We start from the raw sequence: 23,961 nt of genomic DNA on the forward strand, positions 1-23,961 counted from the left end.
GGTATTGTCGCCACCTTCCCTACTTCCTTTTGTTCCCCCCCCCCATCCCCTCTCCCTCTCTCTTTCCTCTTTCACTCACATCAAAAGGAGCCTTCTTTCTGCTTAATGGGGCCATTAGCTCTGCTTTGAGTCGCTGTCAGAAATCTCCCCCCAGCTTCTCATCCCGCCATTTCACTCATCCATTTAAAAGCGGCAGACTCAAAACAGAGGCTCGCACTTTTTGAAGGGAAAACGTCACGTGTGCTCTGTTATAATAGATCGCTTATCCCCCTTTCACTCTGCCCAAAAAAAAAAAAAAACCCGCTAACATCCGCCTTTCAATGTATAAGGCAGGGGTCCCCAATAGGCGGCCCGCGGGCCACGTCCGGGCCCGTGACGGGATGATTTATGGTCCGCGAGAATTTTTGGAGAAATGCCAGAAGGAAGAATGTTTTTTTTTATTTCCCTACCAAAAAATAAAAAACCTTTTATAATTTTTTTTTTTTTTGGAAATAAAAAATTGTTTCTTCCTTCTGGTATTTCTGCACGTTTTGTTTGGGAACACTATTCCAAACATAATTTCAGCAATCAATCCAACAAGAAATGCTACCTTGTAACTATCGATTCCACCCCGCATTTCCCCTTGTGGGCTCGTCCAGCCCCCCTCACTTGCGTATCGACACCAAAACTAACTAACGAACAACATGCTGCTGCAGGTTGAGTGGCCCGTGGTTTTAAAAGTGGCCCTAAAAGTGGCCCGCTATGATAAGTAATTGGGGACCCCTGGTATAAGGGTACAGTCCCGGGTCAAATGACTCTGCAGTACTCAGGGGTATTTATCGCCATTGATGTAAAGGCGCCCCGCCCCCTACCTCCCCCCGGGGCGGACACGCTAATTTGCGCGATGACGTACACCGTTGCCCGCGCGTCATAAAATCGCGCCGGCAGCTGGGGAAAACCCTTTATTGTGCGGGTCGCCATCTGCGCTCAAGCAGCGCTCGAACATCGTTCAGCCCGGGTCGGGTTTGCACTGTTTGAAAGAGAGACGGAAGTACAAGGCAACAAAGTAACGTTAACCGCCGTCTCTCTGGCTTCCGCGCTGCTTTCTAATGTTTACTTCCGGGTGTCCGGGTGGCGTAGCGTAGCGGTCTATTCCGTTGCCTAGCAACACGGGATCGCCGGTTCGAATCCCCGCGTCACCTCCGGCTTGGCCGGGCGTCCCTACGGACACAGTTGGCCGTATCTGCGGTTGGGAAGTCGGATGTGGGTATTTGTCCTGATCGCTGCACTAGCGCCTCCTCTGGTCGGTCGGGGGCGCTCCCCGGATCGGCAGAGAGGTGGTGGAGCATGGGTGGGTAATTGGCCACATACAATTGGGTAGAAAATGGGGGAAAATTGAAAAAAAAAAGTTTACTTCCCTGTTTTCCGGCGCGCTCGTGAAATCACGAACGTCATGACGTCACAGATGACGCTACAGGAGGAAAGAAAGGGCAAACTCGTGTGCTGGCAGGCAGTTAGACCCGGGTCTGCTGGCGCTGCGAAAGGAGTCAGTTGCCTCTTTTTAGCGGGTTTACCCGCGTTTGAAACCCACCCCACCCCCCCGCTTATACACACTAATGTTGGGGTAAAAAAGGGGTTTTATAGATCGTTTAGCGGCATTAAAGTGTAGCCTTACGTGCAGTTAAATTGCTCATCTCTCAGCGCCTTCGACATAATCTCCATGCCCGTGTGGACTCATCTTACAGTGTGACGCGCCATAACGGCTGCTGCCCTTTGTACTGGGCACATGTTGGTTATCTAGCACCTCTACTCTGAGTTAGGAAGGATAGCTATACATCAGTCTCCTAGGCTCTGAGTAGTGTGGTTGACAGGACTCAACAAGGACACGTCGCTTTTATAACACAACAGCTGGCGGGTTTATTGCACAATCTCTGCAACACACCATTCGCAACAATGTGTTCTTTCGTAATTGAAAAATGCCCCAAAAATAAAACAGAGCTCTTTGTTTTAGGAAAAATAGCAATGAAAATGAATTGTCTTCTGGTTTGTCTTTGAAAATAAAGTGGAGAGAAACAATCTCCCCGGGCAGTAACACAAAAACACTTCGAAGTGTTCCTTATCTGGAATCCAGTATCCGGATGCAAATCAGTCCAGTCACTCCGCAGGATGGAAACCGGCACAGCTGGCCAAGTCCAGGATAAAGGAAAAAAACCAATCTGCACGTAAAGGTACAGAATAAATATAATCAGTTATAACCAGGGGCGGATCTACAGGGTGGCAGCAGGGGTGGCAGCTGCCAGCTCTGGGACACAGTCTTGCCACCCTTGTTGCCACCCCATTTATAAATCAGATAATATGTTTTTAAAGTATATTTTATGTACATGCATGGTGAAGGTCAATGAGACCCGCACCAAACTCATCTCAAACAGAAGTCGCCGATTTAGAATCCCCCCCTCCCCCCTCACAGGCGCGGATCCACCCCAGGAAAACATCTCTAGATCCGCCACTGGTTATGATCATTTCTATTTCTTTTCTGTATGTGGTACCTTATTCATTTTTCTTTTCTCAATACATTCAAAACCATGGCTATGAAATAACGGTTCACATCACACTATGCCTAACTGTGCTCCACACAAGTCTGTTTGACTATAGGCAACAGTTTGCATTGACAAATTCAAAATAATGGTAAAACGTAACCAATATAGCATTTCCACACTTCCTTCTTTTTAATGAAAAAATAAATGTTCCTCAAAAGGGTTAATGAATTTGTATCTTAAACATATGATGAACTGTAGGTTATTCCTTTTTAACAACATGAAATGAGCGCATTGTTTTTTTTTTAATTATTTCTGATTTTCTCCCAAGTTAGTGGCCAATCGATCCCTATTTTAATTCAAACACCCACCCTCCTCGTACTGCATTGCGTTCGCCAACTGCCTCTCTCCGGCCGGCAGTCTAGAAGGAGTCGCCTCGCCACTTCCGTGACAAGGCGACTCCAGGCCGAACCACCGCTTTTTCCGCCACACACAGAGACGCAGTCACGTGACGAACACAAGCCGACTCCGCCCCCCTCCCGAAGACAGCGTCGCCAATGATCGCTGCTTCATCGAGTCCGGCCATACACCCGTTTCACGCCGCGGCCATCTTGGATTTGAAAACAACCAAGTGGTGGGAACTTAGCCACGCCCCCTTTCTTACTCAATCGGAAATCAATGCAGCCGGGGCCAGCAGCAGCAAACATGGTTTGGACTACCAACCTCGAGCACCTACCGTCATTTACCACAATATGAAAACTAAGCTGGATTTTTTCTTCTTCGAGTACTTTCTGCCTCTCCTGTGCCAGTGAGGAGAGACACACACACAGGGCTGTATTCAAAGAAGCTGTTTAACCACAATAAAATAAAAAATAAGATACATTTAATTTTTATACTGTACATTCAATATTTATACATTAGATTGTCCCATCTACAATATTTTCATTCTTTGTCCTTTAACTTTAACAAAACTGTTGGTTCATTTTAAACTAAAATATGTTCGGTCAACTGTCATTCTCTTGTAGCAATAAACTGGAACTGGCTACCAACTCAAATCATCAATTGTTTACTAAACTAAGATAGTGATTGCTCATCTCAAGGTGTGGGCTAAAAAATGGGACTGTACTAAAATGAAGTTAAATATGCTTCAATCTATCTAAGGTTTGTGTGCACTATTTTCTTGTCAGCTGAATTTAACAAAGGCTTAAAACAGTGGTCCCTGAAAATGTGTTAGGAGAGCACACACAGTCCACAGTTGGTTGGCTGTTCCACTTAGTGAAAGGGGTATGACTCCATCAAAAATGTGGTACTCCTTTATGCGTCTTATTGACATGTATTCTCCAGCCAGCAATACTCTGTGTGTCTATGAGCTCATCACAGCTAAACTGTCCACTTGGGCCTAAAAATGCAGGGATGACAAGTTTTCCATCTATTTCATCGAGCAGGTCTTTGATAAGGAAGCCCTTATCGGCCATGACCTCATCACCTGACTCTAAGAGGTCCAGAACACCTGACCTCTTAGTTATCTCCTTATCAGAAATACATCCTGTGTATAGATTACTTACCAGGCTAACTGACCCTGAGGGAGTGACCCCAATTAGGGAGTTCAGTGTAGTGTTACTTTTGTAATGGGAGTATGTCATGGTGTTCAAAACCTTCCAACTAGCTGTCTCGATGCGGATCTCTGTGCAGTCTAGTATCACTCTTGCGTTTGGGTAGAATTCCCTGAATACTGGTGGCATTAGCTCGTCTACTGCTGCTCTACTAGGCCATATTGGGAGGGTCCCTAACATTAAGAGCAAATAGTTGGCCCACGTCGTACAGTTCCTGCTGACTGTGGCCGGCGACACATTGAATCGTACAGATAAATCCAGAGCAAAAAAGCCCTGCCTCACACGGCACAAGAACAGGAAAAACTGATCAATCAGCGATAAATGCTCTGCATGGAAGCCAGACACAGAAATGTGTTCTAGGTTATGGCTGTTCCTTTGCATTTGAGTCCATCGCACCATGGACTCTGCAGTAGGCTGTAAAGCTAGGAAGAGTGCTTTGAGGGTGTGGTAATCCTTAAAACCAGTGTAAAACCTGATCAGATTGGGTGCACACTGGAAGCGTTCCTCGTCCTCCAGGAAAGCGATGCGTTTCTTTACTGCGTCAAGCTGGTCTTCCACAGAAAGGGGCCTCACGTCATAGGCATGATCAGGTAGAGTCGCCCAAACCTCACTGGACACATGAGGATATGTCATACATGTGGGAAGCAATATAAATCCACACATGTTCCTGTTATCAAGATGATGTGTCAGAACAGAGCTATCCGCTATTGAAAGATTAGTGAATATATATATATATATATATATATATATATACATACATATTATACAATGCATTAATCTACATGTTTGAAAAATTGTATTGTACTGAAAGTAACAACTCACCTATCTCCCTCATGTTCTTCTTCATCTTCTTCCGCTATTAAGTCACCAATGCGACTACAAACAGGAGCAAACATTTAAGGATTTATCTCTTTACCTTCTTTGATAGGAGTTGCAGGATAGTACACAGCAGTACATGTTGCTTCCAGCAGTGTTTTCAATGAAGTAAGAAGGGGCGTGGCTAAATTCCCACCGCTTGTTTTTTTTTTTAAATCCAAGATGGCCGCGGCGTGAAATCGGCGTATAGTCGGATCTGACGAGACCGGGGCGCGAACCCCGGTCCCCAGTAGGCAACTGCACCGACACAAAGCCGACGCTTAGACCGCTACACCACCGCGGACCCCGGCGCATTGTTTTTTTTAGCATGTCGGTAAAACACAATAACTTAGCTAAACGCTCCGTTTAGCCGAACACAATGAGACAGAATGAGCCAAATGCAACGTGTCAACATTTCGCAATACTCTCACGTCACTCCGATTGGTTTTGTAACAGCACGTGATCTTAACGCCTCATATCGTCCACTGATAGCGCCCCCCTCGTCGTAGCTAACAAGATGGCAGCGAGTTCAGACAAAGGAAAACTCAGCGGAGTTTTCGGCGGGGAAAACGCGGTAAACCCAGCAGGAAATCGGGCTCTCACGATGATGCAGCGCCTGAGCTACTAACAGGAGACTATCTTACACACAACTCCGGATAATAATTAACTGAATATCTTGATTTATCGCTGTCTATCTTCGCCAAATGAGCTGGAGCTCTTTCATGCAACTTCGTACGAAGGAAAATCTCTCACGACTGGCGTAAAAATAGTGCGCATGCGCCCTCTGCTAGCGTCATGTGAATTGGCGCTCAATTAGTTAACCCTTTAGTGACGGCATATCCTATGTGGGTTACAGTTGTCAGAGCATCTGTGCTGCCATTTTGTTCTCCAGAGCGTGTTCAACATAATAGTTGTGGACATAAAGCAGTTGGTACTCTATAGACCAGTGTTTCTCAACCCAGTCCTCAAGGACCCCCTATCCTGCATATTTTCTTTGCAACCCTGAATAGGTACCTGTTTGTAGTTATTCAACCAATCAGCAATGAATTTTGTCAGACGCATAATTAAGTGCTGCGAGATGATTGGTCGAGTAAGTACAAGCAGGGCTACCTATGCAGGGTTACAATGAAAATCTGCAGGATAGGGGTTCCTTGAGGACTGGGTTGAGAAACACTGCTATAGATAGTGTTGCAGCGGTTCGTAGCTTTAATAGCCACGAAACGCTATGGTAATAATAGCTTGTGGTGGGCAAAACGAACATGTTTGAATCCTGTTTAAATAATCCAGCCTGAGTGTGCTGCTGTATCGTGCCATACCACAAGGTGTGAAGGCGTGAATGAAATGAACACTAGCAAATACTTCCGGTTTACACAGGACGTCACGTTTTAAACAGGATAACCGAACATTAAACAGTACATCCAGAAGCCTATATTCAAGAAACAGAACTACTATTACTACTACTACTACTACTACTACTACTACTACTACTACTACTACTACTACTACTACTATTTTCGGCCGCTCCCGATAGGGGGCGCCACAGCGGATCATCCGTTTCCATCTCTTCCTGTCCTCTGCATCTTCCTCTGTCACACCAGCCACCTGCATGTCCTCCCTCGCCACATCCATAAACCTCCTCTTCCTCTTCCGTGGCAGCGCCATATTCAGCATCCTTCCTCTTCTTTCAGCTTGCTCCCTGTTTCTCAGGGGTCGCCACACCGGATTTTATTGTTTCCATCGGTACCCTGTGAGTGCACAGCACCCGTGGCGGCCGTTGTTAACCCAGGACCTTGACCAATCCGGCATGGCAGCTCCATCTTCAGCATCCTTCTCCCAATATACCCAGCATCTCTCCTCCGCACATGTCCAAGCCACCTCAGTCCTGCCTCTCTGGTTTTGTCTCCAAACCGTCCAACCTGAGCTGTGCCTCTGATACACTGGTTCCTAATCCTGTCCTTCTTCATCACTCCCAACGAAAATCTTAGCATCTTCAATATACATACAACACATTACAGGACCAATTTGTAAACTGAAAGAAAATAAAGATAAAATATATTTTTTAGGCTTTTGCCCGAGATAAGAATGAATCTCTTTCACTCATAATTTGTCTTCAGTCTCATTTTGTTAAATACATTGTGTCAAAATCGTATTGTGAAACCCGTATCGTGAATCGTATCGAATCGTGAGGTGAGTGTACCGTTACATCCTTACCATTTACTACTCCAAAATAGCACGTGGGTGTTTTCAGTGTAGTAGTATACATCAAATAGTACTTGAAAAATACCAGGATGTCATACTACATGCGGAGAGATTCTTAAGTATGCGAACTCGATACCGGCATGAATATTCCTCAATTCATTGCTATACGTCATCGCAACGACCAACAATGGCGGTAAGGTCAAGGGGCAGGTCCCTGCCACAGAGCAACCAAGACCTCAGTGGTGGAACAGTTGGAGGATGATGGCTGACTTTAGGGGAGCATCACAACGGCAGGGAAGGCGGATGAAGGCTTCAGCAGAAATGGGCCCCCAGTCATCTTAGACTCCATGCCACTGGATCCTGACCCAGATCTGCCAAGAACCATGTGGTGGCTGTCTGTGTGTAGCGCTTTCTCTTGGTACCACCTTACCTGAGATACAGCGCCCTGGGTCCTTTAACATAAACCCTGTTTTGTTTTTAGGTTACCCCTTAAAGGTATGTAAAGTATTAATTGTCTGCCAACTTAAGATATTATGATGCAAATGTATTTTAAACTTTAACATTATCCCTATAAAATCCTATACTTTTAACTCTGTAAACCCCCTCTATTTATTACATATTTATTAACAGTACAATGAGAGAAGTGAAATGACCTTTCATGAAGATGTATTATTTATTCACAATAGAAAATAATAAATGAAATGAAAATAGACCCCTTTTTAGTGTTCTTTTAAGGCACTAAGGAGTTTCACTCAACAACAAAAATATAGGCACTACCCCTTTAAACCTGTATTTACAATTAGGAAACATTAATAATCAATTTGCATGAATTTACTTTCACGATAAACACTTGACAGAAACTAACAATAATTAAGTATTCACTGGTGTGGGCCCACTTAATAACAATAAAAACAAAAGCCGGCAATAAACAAATAAACAACCCCGTTGCAGGGCGGATGGGAGCTGGGTTTGAGCGCTGTAACCGTGGGTGACTCACCGCTGATGAAAGGTCAAAGGTCTCTGCCCTTCAATGTCCGGTGACGGCCTTCTCACGTCATCTGCTCCGGCGATGACTATGGTGAAGAAAAACCCACCTCGGTCCTAGAGGCGATGAAGAGGGGACACAGTGGAGCTCCCTCGTTGCCAGAGGTGCAGCCGTGCTTTCCCGGCCACACGGGGCGCTGTCCGGTGACGCTGTGTGCAGCCTCAACGTCCGCGCGTGCAGGGTTAGCATACATTAGCAGGGACGCTAACTAGCCGCTAAGTAGCATGTGGCAGTATACACTTTGACGAGACTAGCTCCAAAAACACATGCTACAGGTTAGCAAGACTTCAGTGACATGTTAGCTGGCAGCTAAACATGATACCAGCAGGCAAAACTGTAGGCCAAAAACAACGCTAGGGCATAATACGCTCAAACCCTCATGGCCAAGTGCCAGCAGGCCTCATCTCCCGCTCCGCTCTCTCCGCATGGCCCCTTAGCCCCGCCCCCTAACTGTTGTGACGCAACATACTTAAAGTGACATAGACTTTGGGTGTAGAAATTATGGGACGTCTACTGCTATGTACATATTAACCGAAACTTAACTCTGGTGTATTTACGCCGGGGTTACATGCGCATCAGTCTCCCCACGCGTTAAACAAAGTCACGCCTCCATCTGAAGACCTCTACAGCCATCTGAAGACCCACAAGTAGACAACCCAATGGAGAGGACAGTCATACTTGCTTCGAGTGACCGCCGACGTTACCAATCCAGAGTTTATCATGAGTCAACGAATGTCGCATCTGAATTGGCCAGAAGATTCCAGAGAAACCACTTGGCACCACCAGAGCTGAATGTTTTCACGTGCTTTGTTTGGTGTCAGTTGATGTCATGTTGTACTAATGTAACCGGCTGCACTTTGAGCTGTCCATTAATTAGTACCCTGTCTGTCAATGCAAGCATGCGAGCCGCCTACTGAACTGTGGCATGCGCTGTGTGAATTAAAAGCATTGGGGATGTTGTGGTTTCACCGCCCCGAGCTGCCTCCCCGGCACGTTCAAGCCACTCCCCCAGCTCGGACGCGCCGGAAACATCCGAGCGCTCGGTTCGCGCGCTGCGCTGCACCACGTGTTTGCTGCCATCATCCATCAGGCACACCTGTGGTATTCAGGCAGCCCTCTACCAGAAGTCTCCCAGACCGCCTCCCTGTTCTTCGACGTACTGAACCCTGCGGTGAAGCTCTGACAAGCCTGTTCCTGTTTACCCTTTTCTCCTGCCTATTCCCACGCTCTTGTTTTGCTCCTCAGCATCTAACTCCTGTGTTCCTGTCCCCCCCCCTTCCCCGTCTCGCTGTTTTTGTTTCCCTCAAGACCCTCCCTCCGCGACTTCCACGGCTCCTCTCGCTCCTCGTCCCCAGCGACCTTCACGTTTTCCCCGGACCTCTCCAGCGATCTGCCTCCGCGTCTCCTCTCTCCCTGGACCCCTCCCTTCGGACTTGACTTCCTGGATCTCGGACCCGGACTCCCTCGGACACACTCGTCGCTCTACGGATTCGCACTTTGGTAGCCAGGCGCACGCGCATCGTCACAACACCCCCCCCCCACCACCACCACCACCACCACCTGAGATTCCCCTGTTATCATCTCTGTGGCAGTGTTGTTTATCTTCCTGCGTTGAAATCGCCTTCGGGTTTTCCCGGTGCTCTGTGTCTGTCTGTCCTTGGGGTTTCGCCGCACTGGCCTCTGGTCCTCATTCGTGATACGTAACAGAGGACTCGTTTACCGGAAACACAAAACACTTAAATTCATTTCGACATCTTAACTTCAATCTATTGGTACAGCAAAAAGAACTGAACCGCCCACCACTGGCTGCAGCACTTGCTCCTTGTGTCACCAACAGAACCACCCGTGTAACTCAGCCTCTGATTTTTTTTTTTGGGGAGGGGGGGGGTCCCCCGTTTTTCTCCCCAATTGTATCTGGCCAAATACCCCACTCTTCCAAGCCGCCCTACCACATGCCTCCTCCGATACAGGTGGAGTCGCCGGCCTCTTCTTTTCACCTGACATTGAAGAGCTTCAGCAGGGGAACGTAGCGCGTGGGAGGATCACGCTATTCCCCGCCAGTTCCTCCTCTCCCTCCTCGAACAGGCGCCCCGACCGACCAGAGGAGGCGCTAGTGCTGCGACCAGGACACATACCCACATCCGACTTCCCACCCGCAAAGGACACCCGACCAAGCAGGAGGTAACACAGGGATTCGAACCGGAGATCCCCGTGTTGGAAGGCAACGGAATAGACCGCTACACTACCAGGACGCCGTCAGCCCCTGAATTTAATTTTGCCAAATGGCAAGAATATTTTTCTCTGGCCTGCTTTATTCCAAATCTGGCTGCCATACACTGCATGATGAGATGTGTTGCTTTTGTTGTTGTTTTTACACCTCCATATATCAGTACATCACTAGTTCTCCCCATGGGACTGTAATATGTCCTGATGATCTGGTAGCCTTCAGGTTTTGTTTTGTTTTGGGGGTTTTTATTAAGCATTCAACACCATCACACACACATCTGAAACGTATCCGATCCCTAGTCACATTATCATGGGTCATATAAGGACGTGTTCAGGGAAACAATCTGGTAATAGTGAAATGCAACAGGCTATTTTAATGTTTGACAAACGGAGTACAAATATTATCATCAGGGCTGAGGTCTAGAGGGGACTTTTCGTTTATACTTGGTGACAAAGATCACTGGCAGTCTTCAAAAATCAGGAATCAGGAACACTTTGTTATTTCACCTCCTGTACTTGCGCACAGGAAGTGAAACGAAATGCCGCCCCCCCCCGGCCCACAGCAGTGCAACATGCAGACAAAAACACGTTTTAGACCTACGAGAACACACACATTCAAACTAACACATATATACAATCCAAAAAAATAAAATAAAAAAAATCACTGTTCAAGGGAACAAACGCCAGCCAGGATGACTGTGGGAACTGCCGGTCTGCATGGGCTAGCAGTTAGCTTAGCCTGCCCCGCTTCTGCTTCCTGTCAGACCGCCCTCGGTGTTACCTCCTCGGGTGCCGCTCCGGGCAGGGCCGTGGTCCCCGGGCCCACAGGACGCAGCAGACCAGCCGGTCCAGCGCCAGCTCTCCCAGCCAACAAACGAAGACAAAGATTTAGACGTGGACAAAGACACTGCGTCGACGGTACTGGGTGAGGCCGCTGCGAACGTGAATTCGCGCCGCCATCTTCCCACACCGGAAGCGGACATTTCTAAACAAATGATCAGAATTTGAGCTCAGAATTTGTGCCATGAACCAAGTTCACATGGAGACATTATAAGTTGTGGGTTGTTCACATGAAACAAACAGGCGACAGTACGATATATACTAGAGTGGCATTTCAACGCCAAGTAATGAGAGAGAAAATGATTTTAGGGAATGTTTGGTCACTTCTCTGCAGAGTGCAATAGAAAAAAAAATCTATCAGGCTCAAAAAAAAAAGAAAAAAGAAAAAAAAACTAATAGATGTATGTACCAGAAATTCAGACAGCTACATCTCATGTGGTGAATACATGATGCTCGTTAGCCTCCTCAACATGGCGAAGGCCAAGTGAAGCCACTCTGGGGGAATCCGGCTCCTGCACTCATACGTTTATTTATGAGTATAAATAAAGTCTTCCTCTGATTAATGATAAAGAGTTTACTTGAACAGAGAACAGCTAATTAGTATTAATCATGTTTATGTTTCCTCGCTGTTGTTTTAGTCTCCCAAACCATAATCCTCCATCTTGGCTTAGCTGTCAGCCTCAACATCTGGTCCCTGCCAAGTGTTGTCTGTTTTATTTATGGCAGTGGTCCAGGGCAAGATGCGGCATGTTACACCGCATAAAACCCAACATGTATAGCAGAAGAACCTATGGATGTGAGGGAATGCACGGCCCATGCAAAGCCACCTGGACGGGGAAGCTCAGTAGCAAGTAAAGCTCTCACAAAATGTCAGGAATCAGGAACAATCAGGGATCTGGAACAATTTATTTGCAATTTCATATTCTGTTCTACGTACACAAAAGAAACAAAATGCCATTTCTCCCAGCCCACAGCAGTGCAACACAAAAACCCATATCCAAAAACCTCCAAAATCAACACCACTAAAAACATACAAAAACAGAGAGAAAAGCCACAACACAGTCCACCCAGTGCAACACAGTCCAAAAACTCCACCGCCCAGAGAACGAACGCCAGCCAGGACGACCCTAGGAACTGCCGGTCTGCATGGGCTAGCAGTTAGCCTAGCCTGCCCCGGCTCCGCGCCCCGTCAGAACGCGTTTTCCCCTCAGGCGCAGCTCCAGGCAGCGCCGTGGTCCCTGGGCCTATCGGATGCAGCAGACCAGGCTCCCCCAGCCGATCCAACGCCAGCCCTCCCAGCCAGACACCCTCCACCCCCCCCCCCCCCACTCCGCACGATGACACAAACGCAGCCGCAGATGAAAACATGCCAGACCGCCTCGGTGTGTGTTCTCGGGCAGGGCCGTGGGCTAGCAGTTCGCTTAGCCCGCCCCGCAGCGGACCAAGCTCCAATCCAGCGCCAGCTCCCCCAGCCAAACGAAATCGACGATCAGAATAAAAATTTTATACCAGTGGTGCTCACTGATTTTCTTAGGAGGAGCACTTATGAGTAAGACCATTCCTCGAACAGCCACAGGGATTGCAAAACACTTGGCAAATACAAAGCTGCACACACAAGGCTACACGTCTACCCAGGATCCCACGCTGTTACGTAGCTTACGTTCTTCTTTTTTTATATATATACATTTATTTCTGATTTTTCCCTTTTTTCTCCCAAGTTAGTGGCCAATCGATCCCTATTTTAATTTAAACACCCACCCTCGTACTGCATTGCGTTCGCCAACTGCATCTCTCCGGCCGGCAGTCTCGAAGGAGACCGCCTCCCCACTTTCGTGACAAGGCGACTCCAGGCCGAACCACTGTTTTTCCCGACACACCCAGAGACGCATTCACGTGACGAACACAAGCCGACTCCGCCCCCCTCCCGAAGACAGCGTTGCCAATGATTGCTGCTTCATCGAGTCCGGCCGTAGTCGGATCTGACGAGACCGGGGCGCGAACCCCGGTCCCCAGTGGGCAACTGCATCGACACAAAGCCGATGCTTAGACCGCTACACCACCGCGGACTGTAGCTTACGTTCTTTGACGTATCTTCAGTATGCTGTAGACATACTGCCATCTGCTGGATAATTCATTTCAATGCGCTAAAACAGGACACAAACGGAACCCTATAGAACAGTGTTTCTCAACCCAGTCCTCAAGGAACCCCTATCCTGCAGATTTTCATTGTAACCCTGCATAGGTAGCCCTGCTTGTCCTTACTCGACCAATCATCTCGCAGCACTTCAATATGCAAGGTGTGCAACATCTGACAAAATTTATTGCTGATTGGTTGAATAACTACAAACAGGTACCTATTCAGGGTTGCAAAGAAAATATGCAGGATAGGGGTTCCTTGAGGACTGGGTTGAGAAACACTGGTCTATAGAAGTAAGTTATAGCTATGTTCTTACTGTCTAAAGAGTAACGCTGCAACACGATGACAGAAACTCAGACGCAGACGCGGACAAACACGCTGCGTAATCGGCAAAGGGTGAGGCCGCTGCTACCCCCAGTCCGCGCCGCCAATCCTCCCACACCGGAAGAGCGTGCCCCACTTCTTATTATTCTCATCGTTACTTTGTGAGGAGCAGCTTCCGGGCATTATGTTCTCCTCCGCTTCCCGTTTGCCGTCAGAGAGCGGAGAATTAAAAGCCTGGTCACCTTGCTGCGCTCCTCCATGCAGTCACAATTACCCCGGCGTGTTACAGACGATGTTTTGGGCGACGTTTCACCCCGATAAGCATTTTCACGAAGTAATTGAGTTTAAAGGTGAATTTAACTTTCTCGATAATGACGCGCTTATAGAGAATGTTTCCCCTCGGCTCAACACGTGTTCAGTTTTCCTCCCCTCATACTTGTTGTATAAGAGCATAAACACCTCCTCCTGTGTGGGTAAAGTGGATACTGAGGGAGGGGGGGGGGGGGGGAGAGAGAGAGAAACTCTTTTAAAAAAGAAATCAATACGGTAGGTGGATTTACACAAACATGTATTTTGTCATTAAAGATAAAACCGGAGCTGAATTTTAATGAAGTCTTCCAGGAATGCACCCAACCATCAATTAAGAGCTCAAAGGTCAATCAAATTAGTTTGATTGCAGAGCGACGCCTTCATCACTTGGGGCCAACATAAATGTGCAAGAATCTACGTAGGCTGGCAAGTTTGGTCAATTGCTGCTTAATTAGACGGAATGCCCTTGCACGCGGGCGTCAATATTTGGCGGGGCGACGGAATCTGAGTTCGATAAAGTGAATACACAAACTGGAGAAAATGAGATATCACCTTGAATAAAACATAATCAATGCTGTAATGCCTGCAGCTTCATGACTCCAGTAAAGGCTTTATGGGCTGTGCAGTTGTTTTTACCACGTTTGTGTATGGAGCTATTCTGAGAAATACCTCAGTTTAATTCTGGTAAATGCACAACAAGCGCTACACGACTTCCGGCATGATTTAGATGGTATGGTATGAGTACATCGTAAAATGAGATGGAGCCATGCTATGTAGAGATATGATTTTTGCATGATAACTGTAGCTATTCATCCTGTGTAAACTGGTTTTGCAAGTGGTGTAACGTCAACACTTGGTTCACATATATCATGTCAGCTGGACGTGTACAGCCCATTAGCACAAATTACACGTTTGCGTCGGGGGGCTTTACAGCAACGCAGCATCCTGTCCTTAGGCCCTCCCATCGGATGAGGAACTAGCAGGGAGGAAAGAATAGGAAGGACGCTGAGGGAGAGCAACAGAGGAGGGATCTCTCTCCCAAGACGGACAACGTGCAATGATGTTGTGTTTACACACTTCACACAACACAACATTGGAAGAGGATAACATAATTATAACGGAACTATAAAGTTTATGAAGAATATGATGAGGTGGCGCAGTGGGTAGCGCGGTCGCCTCACAGCATGAAGGTCCTGGGTTCGAGCCGCGGGGTAGTCCAACTTTGGGGGTGGTCCCAGATCGTCCGCTGCGTGGGTTTCCTCCCACAGATACGTAGGTCAGGTGAATTGCCCACACTGGTGTAGCTACTTTGTGTTGATTTCTTTGTCTCTGTAGCTACTTTGTGTTGATGTCTCTGTAGCTACTTTGTGTTGATGTCTATGTCTCTGTAGCTACTTTGTGTTGATGCATTTGTCTCTGTAGCTACTTTGTGTTGATGTCTTTGTCTCTGTGGCTACTTTGTGTTGATGCATTTGTCTCTGTAGCTACTTTGTGTTGATGTCTATGTCTCTGTAGCTACTTTGTGTTGATTTATTTGTCTCTGTAGCTACTTTGTGTTGATGTCTTTGTCTCTGTAGCTACTTTGTGTTGATGCATTTGTCTCTGTAGCTACTTTGTGTTGATGTCTTTGTCTCTGTAGCTACTTTGTGTTGATGTCTTTGTCTCTGTAGCTACTTTGTGTTGATGTATTTGTCCCTGTAGCTACTTTGTGTTGATGTCTTTGTCCCTGTAGCTACTTTGTGTTGATGTCTTTGTCTCTGTAGCTACTTTGTGTTGATGTCTTTGTCTCTGTAGCTACTTTGTGTTGATTTCTTTGTCTCTCTAGCTACTTTGTGTTGATGTATTTGTCTCTGTAGCTACTTTGTGTTGATGTCTTTGTCTCTGTAGCTACTTTTTGTTGATTTATTTGTCTCTGTAGCTACTTTGTGTTGATGTCTTTGTCTCTGTAGCTACTTTGTGTTGATGTCTTTGTCTCTGTAGCTACTTTGTGTTGATGTCTTTGTCTCTGTAGCTACTTTGTGTTGATTTCTTTGTCTCTGTAGCTACTTTGTGTTGATGTATTTGTCTCTGTAGCTACTTTGTGTTGATGTCTTTGTCTCTGTAGCTACTTTTTGTTGATTTATTTTGTCTCTGTAGCTACTTTGTGTTGATGTCTTTGTCTCTGTAGCTACTTTTTGTTGATTTATTTTGTCTCTGTAGCTACTTTGTGTTGATGTCTTTGTCTCTGTAGCTACTTTGTGTTGATTTCTTTGTCTCTGTAGCTACTTTTTGTTGATTTATTTTGTCTCTGTAGCTACTTTGTGTTGATGTCTTTGTCTCTGTAGCTACTTTGTGTTGATGTCTTTGTCTCTGTAGCTACTTTGTGTTGATTTATTTGTCTCTGTAGCTACTTTGTGTTGATTTATTTGTCTCTGTAGCTACTTTGTGTTGATGTATTTGTCTCTGTAGCTACTTTGTGTTGATGTATTTGTCTCTGTAGCTACTTTGTGTTGATGTCTTTGTCTCTGTAGCTACTTTGTGTTGATGTATTTGTCTCTGTAGCTACTTTGTGTTGATTTCTTTGTCTCTGTAGCTACTTTGTGTTGATTTATTTGTCTCTGTAGCTACTTTGTGTTGATTTATTTGTCTCTGTAGCTACTTTGTGTTGATGTCTTTGTCTCTGCAGCTACTTTGTGTTGATGTCTTTGTCTCTGTAGCTACTTTGTGTTGATGTCTTTGTCTCTGCAGCTACTTTGTGTTGATGTCTTTGTCTCTGTAGCTACTTTGTGTTGATGTCTTTGTCTCTGTAGCTACTTTGTGTTGATGAAAGATTAAAGGAATGGGCAACCCCACCCTCACTGTTGCAGCTTCACCTCAGCTGAGCGCGTCACTTCGACCTCCGCCTCACAGGCGCGACAGCAGCTGTTGCTGTGAACAAGTTGCCGCAGTGTTTGTTTCAGCGCTGCCTCTGAAATCCACTTCTTCAAATGCAAACCGGTTTGTTTCACACGAGAGACCAGTTTCTACGTCTTAATGTCTGGACAAGTACCGTATTTCCTACATGTGGCTTGTTTGAATAAAAAGGATGCAATGATCCTCAGTTTGGGAGGGACGGTGGCGCAGGGGTTAACGCGGTCACCTCACAGAGAGAAGGTCCTGGGTTCGAGCCCCGGGGTAGTCCAACCTTGGGGGTCGTCCGGGGTGCGATATTATGAACCCTACATAGCCCTCGCCAAAATCCCGTACCCTGTCCCAAATCTCGCGAACGGACGCCGGATTTCCGCTGCGTTGCTAAGGAAACAATCAACTATCAACTCGGTGCAAAGCTACCTTCAATTTTGTAATTTTGTATTTTTCGCAATTTTGGACAGCTGGCTGCTTTTGTAATTTTGGACTGCTGGCTGTCAACAACAGAACGGAGGTAAGTAACGTTAGTTGTCTGAAAATGAACATATATCTAATAAATAGACTTTCTCACATTTAAGAAAGCTGATCAGTAAGTTGTTACCTGTGTATAAAAAGCAATCTCACTATTTACCAGCTAGCTAACTTACTGCACAAGTAGAGTTGACTTTGTGAAGGAAAGTGAGGTTTAACATGCCAAAACGCGCACTCCAGATGAACTTCCCCTCGCTGCACACCCATAAGTCCCTTCCTATCTCTCTCGCCCCCTCTCTCTCGACCCGCACGCGCGCGCGCGCACGCACGCACGCACACGCACGCACACACACACACACACACACACACACACACACACTTTCTGTCTGCTCATCCCCTACTTCCTTTTGCTTTACAGAAATGGCAGATATTCTTTGCTGTCAGATTTGCAAGCCCACTCAGATTGCAGAGGAGAAAGCAAAAGAGCTCGAGGTTAGGTGCAAGTATTTTTTTAAGAGTAGTGTAGTGTAATAAGCTGACACTTATTTAAAGATGAACCAACAAAACATTTGAAAATATTCGTTTTGATTGTTTTGCTCACCATGTTACCCCATATTGTGGCAGTCATAATTCACTGTTGTTACCGTATTGATTTGCCACAGTCCAAATCTCATCTTTACACTGCTATCTCGAACCCACTCGCCATTTCATGCAGTCATATCTGTCGATTGGGTTGAAATTATGATTGTGAGGGAAAGAATAGCCTTAAGTTGACTAACCTAACAATTTTAGGTTACAAGGTCTGCCTCTGCTCCTTGGATACGTTATTGGTGTTATATTAATGTTGATTGTGGATAACTTAGACAGGTTAAATTGTGGGTGTACAGCGTTTCCTTGATGAGCGCTAACCCCATAACAACATATTTTCGCGTTGCTACGGTGGCGCACACGTGACAAAGCCAGAAACGGGATTTTGGCGAGGCCTATGTAGGGTTCATAATATCGCGTCCGGGGTCGTTCTCTGTAAGGAGTTTGCATGTTGTCTGCGTGGGTTTCCTCCGGGGGCTCCGGTTTCCTCCCAAAAACATGCAGGTCAGGTGAATCGGACGTACTAGATTATATGTATATACATCTACTCCTATATTTTAGTAATGTGTGTGTGTGGTGTTAGTGTGTGTTTGTTAGTTAGTGTAGATAGCGGGACCGAAAACTAAAGCACTTATGATCCTAATTCTTTTTGGAGGTGGTAGGTATTGTCTCAGAGAGTAAGGGAAAAATCCAAGAACATTAAAATGATGCATAATTATGCATAAATATGCAAAATATGCATTTTTCTAAAAAAAACTGGCTAAAAACCACTTTTCTCGGCATTTCAGGTGATTCTGAGCATCTTTGATTTTTTCACCTATATAAAAAAAAATTTCTGGGACTTAGAAATGTTTTTGCATTATGCAAAATAAATGCATTTTTGCAAAAATGCACTTATAATCCTCGTTTTTTTTTTTGGAGGTGGTAGGTATTGTTCCAGAGAGGACCAGAAAAATAGCAGAAAATTAAAATAGTTGTAATAATTATGCATAATTATGCAAAGTATGCATTTTCTAAAAATGGCTAAAAACCACTTTTCTCGGCATTTCAGATGATTCTGAGCATTTGGGGGGGTTGGAGTAGGGGGGGGGGTTAGGGGCAGGGGGAAGGCGGTTAGCTGGCAGGATGAAGAGGAGGAGGCAGATTTAGACGGGTGGAGAACCAAACCGCTACATTGTAGCGGGGTTCTTCCAGCATATATATATATATATATATATATATATATATATATATATATATATATATATATATATATATATATCAACACAGATATAGGGCTATAGATGTTAATACATAGCAGTACAGACCTGTTACGTGCGGCTCCCACTCATCAGACAGTCACGTTAGCCAGCGTCACGCCCCTAATTTCGGTTGGACAGCGACCAATCAGATGGGGAATCATTCAAAGTATAACAACCAATGGGGTAGGTAGGTGTGATGCACAGCAACCAGTGGAGGGGTAGAAAACGTTACAACCAATGGGACTGGGGTTTGACGTGAAAAGCATTTAGGGGCCAGGGCGCTGTTGAAATGGCCTACATCAGAAATATAACAAGGTAATTTATGTGAGTTATATATTGGGGTGGTGTTGGAAGGACAGGCAGTTAAATTATTAAAAAAAAACTCTAATAAATGTCACATGTGTATCATCTAATGGGGGGGGGGTAATAAAGACGTTTAATTTTAGTTACAAAGGAGATATTATATTCGGTGTCTACAGCCGGTGGCCAATCCGTCTCTATTATTCAAGGTGGACAGGTCTGTAAATAATAAAATACTTTTCTGCCAAGCACAGGGTACATCTTTTACCTCTAGCTGAATACGCACTACTCTTTGCAGGGATTTTCCTTAAGACAGAATAACTGATACTGGGGTTTGCATGCTCATGTCTGAAGCTGCTCATATGGGCGTTAAGCCTCCTTTTAAAAGGCTCCTCTGTTCATCCCACGTCAGTGTCCACATTGCAGTTGTCCTCTCTCGTCACAGATGCCTGGTAGATGACTCCTTCTGTCTGGCATTTTCCTTCCAGAGGACACGCTGCCTTAGCACGGCAGTTGCGGTTGGAGGTGCGTGGTTGTGGTGAGGGGGTGTGTGTCTTGGCCGTGATTCTTGCGTTGTGGGATGAAATAACCTGCTGGACATCTGGCATGCAGCTGTGGCTCATTTTGACGGTGTTCCTGTTGAATATTTTTTTCTCAGTAGATGGTCTGGTGTAAAGCACTCGTCCAAAAGCTTGAAAAAGTGCTTTCCAAAATTAGAGGCCACACGGTGGCGCTGTAGGGAGGATTATACCAGGTGACGTTCCGCCTTCTTCTGCGGTTTTTGTTGTTGCTGCGAGACGCACGAAACAGGCCTGTACGGCTATGCATTAAAACGTGTTCTCCTGTATCTGTGATATGTGTGTGTGTGTGTGTGTGTGTGTGTGTGTGTGTGTGTGTGTGTGTGTGTGTGTGTGTGTGTGTATACGTGTGTGTATATATATGTATGTATGTATAAAACACTATATATCAACACTCTATATATCAACACTATATATATATATATTATATATGATATGATATTGTATATAATATATATAATATAGTATTATATATATATATATATATATATATATATATATACATACATACACACACACACACACACACACACACACTTTTTTCCTGTATCTGTGTGTGTGTGTGTGTGTGTGTGTATAAAACACTATATATCAACACTCTATACATCACAATATATATCAACACTATATATCTATATATCTATATATATGATATAATATTGTATATAATATAGTATTATATATATATATAAACTTTTTTCCTGTGTGTGTGTGTGTGTGTGTGTGTGTATATATACACAAGGGTGGGGACACACACACACACACACACACACACACACACACACACACACATATACATACATACATACATACATACATACATACATACATACATACACACACATACGTATATACACACACACAATAAATGTGGGGCCGTGTATTACAAGGGCGTTGTTCAGACTGCAGGCAAACCGATGTTGTTTCTCGGATCAGAGGTTTAACACAGACCATCCGCACTGTTATTTGCAAATGACCAGGTTGGATTTGTGCGACCAGACGTCACCGGCCTAGCTGCATGGGTTGCCGTGGTAACGACGTAGGCGTGAGGACCTACGTACGCCGGTGACGCGGTGTACCAACGCGGAAGCGCGAGAAACGGATATCCGGATGAAAACGGAAAAAGAAGAAAACGATGGCGTCGCGGCTTCGGGAAATGGCGTCGGAGCCGGAGGGCGGAATTGAGAATGAAATCGTAGGGAGAAAACGAGGAGTCGTGTGATTGAGCAGGATGACTAGAGGCGGGGTGGTCATCACCGGCTGTCTATCAAGGCGTCAGAGAGCTCGAGCCCTTAAGATCGACGTATTTGAAGATTATTGCTGTCTGGCTCGCTTCCCCCCTCGGAACCCAAAGCACGGATGAAGAGTAGGATGAAGATAAGGATGACGCGTCTTGACGCATGCTCAGTAATGCGGGTGAGGAAATCACAAAAAAGGTCGAGTCAGTTCATCTGGACACCGCGTTTAGTGGCAGAAACGGTCACCTAAGTGACCTCTTCAGTCTCAGCTGACCGCAGGTGTCCCCGCCATTATGAACAACACGGTTACATAACGGTTCTCCAGTGTCCCCTGTAGTGGCCAACTTGTACATGGAGGAAGGAGGGCCTCTGATGTCCTATCCAGGGACCTCGTAAACGGCACAGTTGCATAACGACCACAACAATCAGTTTTATATGCAAATTGCTGTGACCATTAACGAGACTTACAAAGGCCGTGTGTACTAGTCACAGAGGACTGGGTAACATCTGCAACCAGAGAATTGTAAGGTGGCGATGGTGGTGTGACTGAGCCTGCAAAAAGACACTCCTCTCGGTGGTGGTGTTGTCGAGAATACGGACATTTTGCCGCAGTTTCTTGGGGAGTTAGAAGATGTGAAAGATGTGGGAAGGACAACTGCAAAGTGTGGGAGTGTAGAGTTGAGAAGGCACGAGCGCAGTGCCTGCGCTGCGAGGGAACTCGTGATGCGGGGTCAGCACAGTGTCAATCAATCAAGCTGCATTTTTTATAGCGCTTTTCTATCTCCAAAAAGAATTAAGGAAAAGAAAGTGATGAAGATGACGGCAGAAGGAACTGCTACAAGAATGGAGAGAAATGACGAGATGGTGGACGTGCACACAGAACCGGAGCAGAAAAGGAATGGAGCTGACCAGAATATCTGCATGGACAAGAAAAGGTGTTTGGCATTCATCGCCATGGTCATAAATTGGGCTGCTGAAATAAAGGGGAAGTCAGAAGGAATCGTGATGGTGTTGGATGCTTGCCAGGAGATACTTGGATGTAGTGGCCATATCTGGAGAAGATCCAGATGTTCCACTGCAGGGAGGATTTGCATCAACTCAGCCCAGGTCTGGGTTATAGAATGGATATTGTCATGAATGGGGTCACTTTTTGTTTGTTTGTTTGTTTATTTGTTTATTTCGAACGTTAATTTTTTTTAAATGTATAATAAAAGAAAACAAAAGGGAAAAATCAAAACAAGCGAGCAATATCATCATCAAAAACTCATCAAACTTTGGGTGTACCATGTAACAACGTGACAACCACGGACGACTAGCCTCGCTAGCCCTTGGCTAACGTGTCGGACCCCTTAGTTGACTGGTTAGCGCAGTCGCCCGTAGTTCGGGCGACCCGGATTTGCTTCCCGGCTGCCCCCTGAATTCGCTACAATAATTACTACTGTGAAGTTCCTACATAGGAGTAGATGGCGGTACTGCAGCATTTCGGATGCCAACCGCCAATAAAAACCAAGAAGAAGAAGCAGAAATGAAGAGTCATCAATCTTGCCCCTCAAACAATCATGCTGTCAAGTCACGGGGCAGAACTCCACCTCCGTCTCAGCGACGGAGGAGGCTGGTGTTCCGTGCTGCAGTCATGGCGGGATCCACTTCTGTCACTGGACTTGACGTCGTCGTCGTGTGTCGCGTTGAGAGTGACGCAACAGACGGTTTGAAATCCGATTGGGCGGCCAGAGCGTCCGAACTGAGACGCATCTGTAGAAGTCCGGTTGGAATCGCATTTCAAACCACATCCCAATGTGGTTTAGATGTGATTTGCAATACTCGCATTTCATGTGGTTTTCTTCTGGCCAGGCGTTCTAAAATCAGTCTGGATACAATCTGGACACAATCTGGACACAATCTGGACACAATCTGGATACAATCTGGATACAATCTGGACACAATCTGGATACAATCTGGACACAATCTGGACACAACCTGGATACAATCTGGACACAATCTGGATACAGTCTGGGCACAATCTGGATACAATCTGGACACAATCTGGACAAAATCTGGACACAATCTGGATACAATCTGGACACAATCTGGACACAATCTGGATACAATCTGGACACAATCTGGATACAATCTGGACACAATCTGGATATGTGAAAAAACGGATTTGGGCTGGCAGACTGAACAAGGTGAAGGTCAGGAGCCCTAACACCAGAAACGTTATGTGATAGAGAAAGGGGGTGTCACGATATTCCGGTATTGACCATAACCGTGAGATTAAAAAATGAAATATTAAACTGATAAGAACAGATACTTGATCTTAGCCACAAGGCCGAGAGAGTGTGGGTCAATGCAAGTGGACCATGCCCACATAGTTTGCTTGTGTCCACATATTCAACCTTCTTGGGAAAAAAGTGTGACATTTCATATCTAGGATCCTGGGCTTTAATATTGCTGTGTCGTTTTCCTCTCTGTATCTTGGAGTTCCCCTAAAAACTCATGTAAAGGTGATGCCTATCTCCTGCAAAAGTTCTTGGTCGCGTCTAAAAAAAAACTGTCACCAAATATTGGCTGCGGAGAAATCCTCCAAATATGGACCTT

General features: G+C 45.7%; 1 non-coding gene across 1 annotated transcript; it reads right to left on the reverse strand.

Annotated features, from left to right (window-relative positions):
- Nucleotides 1–23,521: 23,521 nt before the first annotated feature.
- LOC130129423 (U2 spliceosomal RNA) lies at nucleotides 23,522–23,704 on the reverse strand. The gene has a single exon (XR_008812029.1). It is a non-coding gene; the product is annotated as a U2 spliceosomal RNA (small nuclear RNA).
- Nucleotides 23,705–23,961: the final 257 nt, after the last annotated feature.

Source organism: Lampris incognitus, chromosome 18, assembly GCF_029633865.1.
Source record: "Lampris incognitus isolate fLamInc1 chromosome 18, fLamInc1.hap2, whole genome shotgun sequence".
Classification (NCBI taxonomy): domain Eukaryota; kingdom Metazoa; phylum Chordata; class Actinopteri; order Lampriformes; family Lampridae; genus Lampris; species Lampris incognitus.